Source organism: Mastigoproctus giganteus, chromosome 13, assembly GCF_048544385.1.
Source record: "Mastigoproctus giganteus isolate SK-2022 chromosome 13, ASM4854438v1, whole genome shotgun sequence".
In the NCBI taxonomy this organism is placed as follows: domain Eukaryota; kingdom Metazoa; phylum Arthropoda; class Arachnida; order Uropygi; family Thelyphonidae; genus Mastigoproctus; species Mastigoproctus giganteus.
The window spans coordinates 137,567,444-137,577,461 of NC_143587.1; positions in this window are offsets into that span (position 1 = coordinate 137,567,444).

Genomic DNA, 10,018 nt, shown 5'->3' on the forward strand with positions numbered 1-10,018 from the left:
ATTACGCCGAGCATTGGTGTGGAAAGCTACAAGTGGGAAGTCGACGCTTGTTCGAATAAATGCGGATAAGCGATGTGACCCGGAGAGTACTTGGGTGGGCGGCTGTCCGTGTACCAGTCGGTGATCGAACAGGAAATTGGCGACAGACATGATTGCAACCAAAACCCAACCTCAGTGTGGGTTGGTTTTGCTGTGGGAATTGGATGCTTCCCCTTTAATGAAGTGGGAATTTTGAAACCGTTTATGTAAACCTTGTCACAATAAGATAATTTGTGTAGAGGTTTTGTTACCAGGAAAAGTTAACATTTATTTAAAGACGTAATTTCTTAATGAAAACAATAATTACGTGTTGATATGGACAACTTTAAGAAAATGATGGTACTCAGTATAAGAAGTAGCCCTAAACTGATGAAGTAAGAAGATAAAGAAACTTTTACTTGCCTTTATATGTGGAAACTCGAGTTTATCGTCGAGAAAACTCGACCAGAGAATACACACAATTTATAGACAAAACATACTGTCGCCTCATAGTCTCTTGATTTGGCGTTTAACACGCGCTCACAGATCAGGAATATTTGAAAATACTTGAACTATTATACTTGGAATCTGCCACTCTCAGTGGTCAAAAGAACTCCAGCTTTTGGGGTCCCTAGCCATAAAAAAATGGATATGCGAGGAAAAAATTGCCACATAATATGAATGTATTTTTTATTTATCAAATGCATTTCTAGCTTTTTCTATGCAGATCCACTAGTTATTTGAGGAAAATCTATTTGAAAAACCGTTTGAGGCCTAATAGCCCTCATGCTCCCTTCCCGCCGAACAGGCCTTATCCGTTTCGTCATATCACTGTCCCTGTTCACTCTACAACGCTCGATAGCTTCCTATGAAAAAACGGGAACTCAATGCAGTACCTGGAACAGTTAATTAAAAATAACTGCATTCAAAACACTGCTCCACTCATTTCAAAGTGAGGAAGCTATGTCAGCTAGCTGAATAAGATTACGTGGTTTTTGGAGAGGCCTGTGTTCGAATCCCGTCACTGACTCAATTCTCTGTCTATCTAGGGATTTCCTTATAGCACAAGAGAATGGAGGGATCCCATCATTGACTGGAGGAATTTCTACAGGCCTCTTCATTTGGGACTGAGTTAGTCGATCTCAGAACGTACAAGCAAATCACTCCGTGAACACACACGCCTGTACAGACATAATACACGCGTACTGTCTCCAACCCGTCTGGTCTGAGTGGAGACTTATGACTAACATTCTCCCACACAGGAAAAGGCCGATGGCCCTGGGTGAACTGGAAAAAAGGTGATCAAAAACAAGTTCGGTGTTGACCTACCCGTTTTGTTCAGTTGAATGGGTTGTAAATAACTGTGTCGCAAGAGTCTGCACTTTTCCTGTTTTAGTGGTGGTAACTTTGCTAATGATGCCATAATTATGACACTTTAGTTTATATATATATTTTTTTATTTTTTCGATTTTTCAGTTGTCACTTAACCTAACTGATTGCAGTTCGCTTCTATGTGATTAGTTTTAACCTGTTGCTCTACTAACGTGAAACTCCTGGTTGCGTGCCGCAGAGATTATTACTGTGTCCTGAACCGCGAATCTCTTGTAATCTTTTATCTTTTGTACATAATTAATAATTAGCAAGGCCATATTTATTAGATTTTCAAAGAGTTCAAAATATAGAGAACACAAGAATATTACCGTATTTAGCGGTTACATGATTGAACCAAGGTCAAGTCTTTGGTTATATTGCTCCAGTTCCTGCTGTTGGTTGGAATTTAGGAGCATCGGCAACTGAGGCCATGTTGCTTCGTGTATATTGTCTGTAAATTGCGTGTGTTCTGAGGTCGATTTTCTGTTTGCTGGGAGAAAAAAACCACGCTACCATCGCCTGAGACAGACTAACTTAGCCACGTTGTGAAAAAGACCCATAAAAATTCGAACTCGGGTCTCTTCCTGAGAATCCTTAAAAGAAGTAGCGAATGTCTTATACTGTTACAGAGCACAGTTCAAGAAACTGTTGCAATTAACAGTAAAACCGAAGCAACTGAGAATCTATAGTAAAACTGAAACAATTGATTACTGTAAGGGGAAGTGCCCTTTCGAGGCTCCAAGTTTAATTTGTGGAGCTGGAATATGGTTCCATCTTTTTTCAGCTGGGTTGCAGTTAAGAAAACCAACTGCTTGCTCCTTCAAAACCTCTCAACTGAGTTTCGTTGTAATTCAATGAACTATCCCACTCCTCTTTCTACATACGTCTGATTAGGTGAATGTCTTTAGTATTGGGATAAGAAACCAAAGGCATTGCACTCGCAGTGTAATCAGACAAAACAATAATTACTTACTATGGAACTTAATGAAAGGTCATTGCCGTGAGATAAGGGAGGGCAAATAGATGAAGACATCAAAAATTAATTCTCTGATTGCTACATTCAAACAGACTTGTTTAAATCCGTTTTGATACTAATTGGCCTGAAATATGCCTAAGGGCTATTACTATTATAACAGGCTTACCTACTATCCAATGAAACACGCATTCAAATTTTGTTCTTTCCACTGTTTATATTTCCTTTTCATATAATATAACAAAGCTGTCATTAAGAGTACATAAAATTCATCTAGAATCAGGTGGTATTTAGAGTTGCAGATGAAGAGGCATCGAAATGCAAGAGAAATTTTTCTCAAGTTCTCATATCGAACTTTTCCGTTTCAGCAAACCGGTGTGGTTAGTTACTGTTTCACGGCCAAGATCATTCACCTCATTAGATTTCCTTCTCAGAATTCGATATCTTTGCTCACAGAAAAGATATTGATAAACGAAGGAGTGAAACTCATCCACGGTCCATCTTTTAAAACTCAACAGGGAAATGTTCGCGTGCAAAAACAAGACTTTTTTTGTACTGTACTTATTTTACGGGAAAGAAAGATAGAGGAAAGTGTAATGCGATGCCTTACAACTTGTGAACTAAGTCAATGACATCTTACGGTATTTTTTTATTTTTATTTTCCTTTTCTGTTAAATCTGAGAGAGTGAAGAACTGCAGGTTTTCGCACAACGCCTTTTCGCCTTAAAAATCAGATATTACTGCGATATTACAATAAAGAATGCGCTCGCCATTTATTGGGAAAAGAAAAATTAGTTACAAAATTTGTCACTATATAGCGCTGTGTCACTGTATGGCGCGTAACTACATTAGTTACAATTATGCAAATACTTACGTTATTTGCATAATCATAAGTTATTGCCATAGCGCCACTACTCAGCTCTACTGTACTGTATAAAAGCAAAGCAGCCTCTTCAAAATCATACAGTAGATGTTTGCCTGCACTACAGCAGCAATGCAGGAAAAGGCGCTATTAGTGCAGCAGTACTATCAAAACAGCAAACAATGCAGCTGCGGCTATCAGAGAATTCCGGCGTCAGAAGCACATAAGGCTCATGTGGACCTGTGACTGTTTGTTCTGTCCGCCGCAAAATGATTGCGAAATTTTAAGCGACAGGGCATCTTGGTGTTCAACCAGGTAGAGGTCGAAAACGAGTGGACTCCTCTTGTGTTGAAGATGTGGCTATGGCTGTCGTGGATTTATCGAGTCAATCTCATGTGGTGGCTCAAGTGTGCCAGCTGTTTCTCGTGAAGTGGACATGCCGTATTCCACTGTAAGGCTAGTAATGCGGCAGGTGTTGCAGTACTATCCTTACAAGATTCACATGCTACAGCAACTAAAGCATGGTGATGCAGATATTCGTTTCACATACGCAGTTCAGTTTCTGGCGCGAATAACAGTGGATATCACTTGGCCATGGAACATCCTTTGGAGTGATGAAGGCCACTTCTGCTTAAATGGACAAGTGAATACGCACAACTGTCGCATTTGGGCAACAGAAAACCCTCGAGTTATCCAAGAGGACCCGTTGCATTCTCCAAAAGTGACAGTGTGGTGTGGATTTACGGCCACATTCATGATTGGGCCATATTTTTTTGAACAGGTAACACCGACTAGACCCCATACCTGTTCCGTCACTGGATAGCGATATTATGAAATACTGGCAAATTTCGCAATACCAGAGCTGCAACAACGTGAGTGCCTTCAGGATACCCACATCCACCATTGTGTGCAAATATTAGTAAGGAAACACTTTACAGACGAACGAGTCATCAGCCGTTGTTTCCAGACAACTTGGCCATCCCGATCACCGGACTTCAACCTCACCCCATGCAACTTCTGGTTGTGGGGTTTTTTGAAGAACCAGGTGTACCGGGAAGGATGTCAAATTCTGGCAGATCTAAAGGACAGCATTAGACGTCATGTGCTGGCTATTCCAGTTGACATGTTACGTTCTGCTGTAGAAAATGCTGTTCTTCGAATGGAAACTGTTGTTGACCAAAATGGGGGACACATTGAACAATTGTAGCACTGTTCAAGTGATTTGTATTGCCACAGCGCCATATAGTGACAAATTTTGTAATTAATTTTTTTTCCCAATAAATGGCGAGCGCATTCTTTATTGTACCTGTTGTCCAAATTTCTCTTCAGTACGAGCCTTAGAACTCGCTCTAGGGCCCTCTACATAGGGATATTTTAATTTTAACAACTCTGTATATCGGCAAGAGTAAGCGACAGGGGAAGATATGCAGCAAACAAGATGCCACGTCAAACAGGATCTGGTAACATTTTTTTTTTCTTGATTCAATAAGACTATAGTCAACATAAAAACCGAAACTTTTTGGTGTTTCAGGAGGATAGGTATTCATATTTCCTGTTGCACATCATCAATAAAGTGCGAATGTTTAAATTTATTTTCGAACGTTTGTGTAGAGTGTCTGAAAAGGAATCACACGAGATGGGAGAGGGTTAAATAAATCAAATTTTTGCTATTTTAACTGGCAATGACAATGACGTTTATGTCATGGCAGTATACACTTATCTTAATAATTATCTCATAGAATTTCATTTCATTGTATAAAATCACAGTTCCCAGTTTTGCAACTACTTCAAGGACACTTGCTTTCACAGATAAGAAGTCAAGTCCTGTCGTATTTAGGTCAGAATGTCGGAAAGAAAGTAATGAAATTTAGAGTATTTATTTCAATTTTTCCAACTGATTGCTAATAGCTTACAGGGCGTGAAAGTCCCCCCCCCCTTTTTTTTGTCTCCCTTACATTTTCCTTTGCGAAACTTTTAAGTGGATGAGAAACAAGAAAGGACAACAACCACACCATATCCTTAATCGATAAGAAAAATAAATAACAAATAAAACAACGTGGGGTAACTGACCCAGTTGGGATCATTTCTCAATCATTGCCATTTTTCTTACGTACCCGCTGTAATTATATCAGCAGAGCAGAAAATCAAGGGGATATTAGCGGCAATTACTACAGTGACGACCGGAGGTATTCATACAATTTGTTATTTGTATTTATTTTGCGACTGTCGTTGGAAAAAAGAAACAAAAGTATCAAAAATATATATCTGCTCCAGTTGTTAATAAATGCACGAAATCAGAATTCCGGTTCCAGGGGAAATTTAACATTCGGCAAAAATCTATTGGTATTTTCAAGTAATAATCCAGGGATTTAAATCAGCTACGGATAATCTTAGTTTATCAGTTATAGATAAATTTTTACACAGAGTTCCCTGTAAAAGTTTAATGAGTTCAATTAAAATTGGACACTGGTCTGTCGCAATGGCAGTTCCACGTGCTTAAAATATAGCTACTGATATCAGATTTGATGTCTACAGGGTAAAAAAAAATAATCAGATGCATACTAGCTAATTAATTTGATATCCTGATTCCTCGAGTTTGACATCCCTGCACTTTATATTATTAGCCGAAGTACTCAGCGCTTTTTCGCAGAAATTCCATATTCATGATAATACCCTAGTAGCTCAAAGAGCGCTTTATTAAGCACACTGATAAATTGGTTTGAAGTTAAAAAACTTCTTGGTGAAATGTTTTTACCGTTTTGAAACATACTTTTGATGGAAAATTGATCAACAGAACTGCTGGTTCACTAACAAACATTGTAGTACCACGGATGAAGGTGAAAACTGGATCCAAGTACTTACTGTTGTGGTCTAACCGTTCTCTTGATCAAGTTTAACCTCTTGTTTAATCCTTTGATCAAACCTCTCTCTTACAGGAATTCTAAAATGTGGGTCCTGACATAGCTCTCTACAAAGGCATAACCCTCAAACCCATATTCAAGCATTAATAAGTGATTAAATCTAAATGAAATAGGAAATGAATCCCTATCGGGATTTCGGGTTCTGTAATATTTTTGTAGTGTAGTATATATACATTCGTTAGGGACCAAACTCCTCTATACTGAGTGCTCTTTCTCCCTTCCCGCCTCTGAACCACTTAATCTTCTTTCACTATGGCATCCTGTTCATATCTTATAGCACCCCAAGGTAACCTACTTTTTCCTTATTCAGCCATTGACCACTGTAACTACTTGGATTTTTTCCCGCTTTTATGATAAAAAATGAATGCGAGTCCCACATAAAGCAGATAAAATAACTCCATTCCCGAGAGTGGCGCCACTCTAGGAAGGTCGTGGGGATTTTTGTCTTTCCTCTTTCTCATTACATGACACGCATTTCTTTTTGCAGGATGACAGTGAAAAAACTGTCAACTATATGACCCAGTAGATTTAAAGAAAATTCTATTGCTTTAAATACGACACGCAAAGAAATGTAATATTATATATTCATTAATTATTTATATTAGACACAATAAGACTCGATGAATTAGACACAATAATCCCTAGCAGTTGCATGCCACAAAGAAAGACTTGGGTAAATAACTATAAGGTAATGTATGTAAAGGGGAGGGGAAATAACAGTATATATAAAATTTAACTTGTTTATACAGTAATGCTAGAAGTGCTGTAAGTAAAATGAGGCTCAGATTAACTAATACTGTATGAAACCTCCAGAGGTAGAGTATGACTAACTTCATTTCGGTGAGTACAGAGTATTCACAAGAACTACAGGGTTCCAAAGATTGATGAAGTCCTGGCAGATGTTGAGTCCCTATAGTGGGGGATGATTATTGGTAAAGGAAATATGATAGTGGGGACATGCTACAGGCCAAGCGAATTGGAGTGGTATGATAAAAATCGCTTCAGGAAACTTTAGTGGGCAAACAAGAATGAGTGCATCATTATGGGGAAAATTAATTTCAATCTTACAGATCAGTAATTTTGTACTGCTACATGTCCGGCTATGTGTACTGCATATCCGCATGCAGTACACATAGCGGGAGTAGTCTCTTGAATCAACTAGATAATTGTTATTTGTTTCCACACGTTAAGCCTTCGTGGGTATCACTGTTGTCAGGATCCCGTCCTCCCCGCATCGGGTGGAAAAGACCTGAGTTCGAGTCCCGTCGATGACGTGAGGAATTTGTATGGGCCTTTTTCGCAACATGGCTGAGTTAGTCGATCTCAGGCGAGCGTAGCATGGTTTTTTCCTTCTGGAAACTCGGGTTTTTCGTCCAGCAAAACAGAAAATAGATCTCACAACACACGCAATTTACAGACAATATACACAGAGCAATATGGCCTTAGTCGCTGATGCTCCTGAAACCCAACAATCACCACACGTTGGAGAAAGCACAAGGAGATCAAATATGCATGATGTAGTTCTTACCAAGGATCCAAGCAGTATCAAAAATATGACAGTTCAGGAACCGATGACGGGAGATAATTATAATTTCATAAAATGGGTATTATCCAAAGAAATTTTGGTGGTAAAAAGAAAAAGGTTAGGATTTTAATTAAGGGGATGTGGAACTACAGCGGACTCGGGTATTTTTTGAACTCTAGCTGGTATTATTACTCTATGCTATGGAGACCACAAACACGCTAGTTCAGTGCAAGAAGTGTTGTAAAAACAGTATTCTAAAGTGGATGAAAAGATAGCTGAAAGACTTAATTGAGCAAAAGAAAAAGTGCAACGGTAGCAGTTCTTTAGATTCTGTCTTATGCACTGAGAAGTAGCAATATCTCCTCACTCCATAAGGAAGGAACTAAAGAAGGGATGGGCAATTAGAAACCAGTAAGTTTGACTTCTTTGATTGGTAAGATTATGGAACTTATAGTTAAAGGCGCGATAGGATCATCTCAACAAGAAGAGTATCCTAAATAGGTCCCAGCATGGTTTCATCAAGAAGAAATATTCTCTGACAAATTTTGGTAAACTTCTTTGACGAGGTTATGAAGAAATTGGACACGAGAAACAACGTTGGTATTATATAGATAGGCCGCCGTAGCCTAGTGGTCAGGCGCGCGGGTGCATAAGTACACGTGCCTTGAGTGACCGGGGTTCAAGCCCGTGACTGCTGAATACGGTGCTGTTTCTTGTATTCTGTCTATCTTGTGAACTCCTCTGACCGTTTGGTCGTCCCGGAGTATAAACAGAAAATTTATTTTATTTATATCTGGGAATGGACAATACGGTTCCTCATGAGAAGTTATTGTACAAAGCACATCAGGGCGTGATAAGAGGGAAGGTTCACCAATGGATTAGGATATGGTTGAGGACAGGAGACAGAAGGTTGTCCTAAATGGGTGTTCTTCAGAGTGAACTAGAGCAGCAAGTAGGGTCCTTCATATTTCCTTGAGGGTGCCCCGTCAACAAAGCAACGTACGCAACATGTTGCGCACTTGGTGTGCGTCCGAGTTCGAGCTTTTAGGATTGCTTGGTCACATGCAGTTTCAACAGGATTGAACTGTATTCCGTCATGCCATCCCCGTTCAGTAATCATGAATAACTTACTGGGAGTTATCAAACAGCAAGTATCAACAGAAGAATTTAAAGGCAATTGCGAGGTTCTTTTCGTGCCGTAATACGGCAATGCCGTTGCACCTCACGTGGAAATGTGTAATTCTTTGCTATAAAAATAAATGATGGTGGTGTTTACTCAGATATCTGCCAGTTGTTACTTTCGCTGTAAGTAAACAATACGTTTGTTTTTTTTTTGGGGGGGGGGGTAAAAGGGACTCTTCGCGTCTTTGGAACGTGCCATACACATCCGACCCTGGCATGTCTTGAATGGTAAGAGCTATTTCTAGTTTTTCCAGAGCTTCAAGAGATACTGATTTAGTTAATAAAAGGATTAATCTTAGTAATAGGAAAATGTTTCTTAGAAGTTTACAGCAGGGAAAGAGCGGGGGAGGGGAGAAACTAAATTTAAAACAGAAAAATAACAAATAAATAAATAAATAAAATAAATAATAATAATAGTTGTCCCTTCATTTGTTCATTGGCGATTGACATCTTGCCCAGCCCATTTGTACTCTATTTGAGTTCGCGCCTATATTTCCTTTGGAACGTGCCAGTTCATCTCCTTGAATGAGTGAATCGGCATGATAAGCTAGCTCGAAGTCCGCCACAATCTCAGTAACTAACTATTCGGTAAGAGATTTATTCTATCAGGAGTATAGATGTGTCAGTTTGCTTCCTATTTTCAAGGCTAATCACATATCAGCAGACGGTTTATGGGAGCTGCTGTTCTCTGCATCGCCCTATTGTAATCAGGATATACAGTACATGTATACTAAAGCTATGTAATAAATTTTCGACAAGGTTCTTTATCAGCATTTCTTAGTGTTTCTTTATGAATTTGAGTAGACTGATTCCCATATGACCTTAGTTTTGGTACAGCTTCAATGGTATGCCCCAAAACAAAAATTTATATATGCAATAATACTATATCACATTTATTAACATTGTTGAACTTCGGTATAGAATATTTTTCGCTACAATTAAGCAAAAAAGGTACCAAAAAAATCTAAAATTAAAAAGTAGAAACCCTGCTCCAGTTATTCAAAAATTTTTCCTTAAAAAAATATATATTTGAAAGTCTTTTGCAGTTAGAATTTCAAGGTTTATCTCATTCTCCTTGGTACTTCTTCTCTGCTGACTGTACGTCCTGGTGGAATCTGCTTTTCATTAATCTTGTCCAGAAATTTAAAAAATCCAATTGAGCGTGC